General features: G+C 37.0%; 1 protein-coding gene across 2 annotated transcripts in view; it reads left to right on the forward strand.

Annotated features, from left to right (window-relative positions):
• Positions 1-2064, forward strand: part of CAMKMT (calmodulin-lysine N-methyltransferase) — a 245004-nt gene extending 242940 nt beyond the window's left edge. For both annotated transcript variants that reach the window (XM_083605524.1, XM_083605525.1), the window contains exon 11: positions 1-2064. This exon is cut by the window's left edge and continues 416 nt beyond it. The gene's annotated coding sequence lies outside the window, so the exon portion shown is untranslated.
• Positions 2065-2591: the final 527 nt, after the last annotated feature.

Below are 2591 nucleotides of genomic sequence, written 5' to 3' on the forward strand. Positions count from 1 at the left end.
GAACTGGATAATTGTTGGACAGACCAGACATCACATCGTATTCTATATAACCTCATGATATATTTTGATTCCCCACCTACCCACCCTCCTTTCTCCTTTCTCCCTTGTGCTTTTCTTGAAATTTGCCTTATGGGTTTTCCTCCCCCTTTCAGAGTGAAATGCTTCAAACTTGCTTTGCTTAATGTTTAATCAGTTAATGTTTTTTGACATGATGATTTTTTTTTTTATTTTTTTGGTCCTTTCCCTGTAGATGTATAAGAAATTACTGCCTCAAACCAAAGCCTCATAAACTGACCATTTGTCCCCTGGACACAATGCCTTGTCCAGTCCCTCTGCTCCTCCTCTCCAATTATGTGTGATTAGTCTCAGTGTGTTGTGTCAAGAAGGGGGAGTGTGCTGGGTACTTATTATCTGTTTAGGTACAAGAAGAGTGCTCTGGCTATGAATGAAAAGTGAGGCTTTATCAGTACTGAAATCTAACTGCAACTGTTCCACAGACCTCTTGTTAAAGACAGATCCTTGCCTGAGAAATTCTGAATGCTATAGCAGCTGCGAGGTTTCCTTTGCCTGCTCCCAAAATATGTTCAAACCTAACGTAATTCACATATTTGGTTAACATTTACATTCCAGAAACAATACCTGCCTTTCGAAGCAGAACTCAAAATGGTCTGGGGGTTTTTTGGGGGGAGGGCAGAGTGGTGGTGGAATTGGCACTCCCAGAAACTCACAGCCTAATATATATATTTTTTTTATGTTATCAAACACAAATAATTCTTTTTTAAAAAACAAAAAACCCACAACAACAATCCTGGCTTTAGAAAAGAATTCTGGCAGTCTCAAATATGAATGCAGTCCATTGTGCAATTTATTGATGAAATACATTAAAATAATTACCTTTTGGTTTGCTGCTTTTCATCTTCGGTTTAACAAACTGAGTTGTACACAAAAGTCCTGTTCCCTTCCCTGCTCTCCTCAAATGCATTTATCCGCCACCAGTTTGCATGTACTTGTATTCAACACTTTTTATGCTCCATTAGAGCACCTATATGGATCTCAGAAGGCACAGGTCAAGTCGCAGTTAGATCATACATTTCTTTCTCACAAAAACCTGAATTGCAATGCCAAGTGATGGGCTAACATCACAATAACAGCAATTTATTCCTCTTTTGATAAAACAGCAGTCTATTCTCAGTGTTGGATAAAGACCAGGGGCAATGCAAACCAGCCATTTATCCTAGTATTTCAGTGGTAGATCTCCTTTTATGGATTTTATGGATTTCACATTGAGACTCTTACTGCATGGGATTTCTGCTAAGAAATGATAAGAATTTAGAGGTGGCTGAGGTTTGTCTTAGACGGAGCTCTCATTTCGATCAGTATGTGTTCTATAGGAGTGTGTATGTATGTATGTATGTATGTATATCTCAACAAGGTATATATATATTCAATAGGAAATGTAAAAATGGATGCACAAAAAATAGCCAAAGTATGAATCTTCTGTGTCTCTTCAAAAGTGCTTAAGAACAGAACAGATGGATAAACTTGCCAACTTTTTTTCGGATGACCCTGGAAATTATTGCTGTACTCTTTTTTCCCTCTGAGGAGATAACAAGTATATCAAAATGAACAACTAATTATTGTTGTTTGTTTCTTTTCCCTGCCTGTCATGTCAGTACAAGCTGGTGTCTCAAATGCAGCCTATTATCCCGTAAGGGTTTAATTGAAGGGGTTTTAAGAACACGATCCTGCAAACATTTATGCATTGAGGCTGAATGGTGACGCTAACTTGCTCATGCATATAATTGATGAAAGGACTGGGGGGCCTAGACTGTAGCATTCGCTGTTTACGATCATTGTGTAACATCAACATTTTGCTTCATTTCTTCTTTTCAATCCCTACCCTAAGAAAAAATAAGAGGTGGTATTTTTTCAAACTTGTGTTTTATTGTGGGGTGCATCTTTTGATTTTTCTTTCTTTTACCTTAGATGAACTATTTTCGACAAGCCTTTGAAAGCTGTTTCTACTTCTAGAAATGTTAATAAAGACCTTTTTTTTAATAAAAAGTTAAAATCTCTGTGTGAAATGATGTTCCCATATCATGAAATAAAATTATTAAAGATATATGTAATCCTAAAACTAGCCGCATATATCCAAGCTTACTTCACGTGCAATATAAATATAATCCTTCATACACACACTTTAACAGAGGCAAATGGTACATACTGGTGTGTTGCTTGAATGCAGGTTGAAATGAATGAATGTATTAAAAAACGCTCTGAAGATGTAAACCACTGTACAAGGGCTGACAACCAATGGAAACAATAAACTGGTGCAAGTTTTCTCATAGGCTTATAGGCAGCTGAAGGAGAGCCTCATTCATATTGAAATGGCAGCTTATGAACCTCTTGTCATAAGCTGCACTAGGAAGGACTCTGATGTCAGTTACAACTAAACAGGCATACTGAAGATAGAAGGAAAAGTTACAGGAAAAAGAAAGAAAAAACCATTATGAAATGTGTATTGGCATGCACATGACTACAAAAAGAGCTTTCTGAAAATCTGGAGAATGGATCTTTCAGACAATGTCTTA

The sequence above is a fragment of the Podarcis filfolensis genome (assembly GCF_964270895.1).
Source record: "Podarcis filfolensis genome assembly, chromosome: 3".
In the NCBI taxonomy this organism is placed as follows: domain Eukaryota; kingdom Metazoa; phylum Chordata; class Lepidosauria; order Squamata; family Lacertidae; genus Podarcis; species Podarcis filfolensis.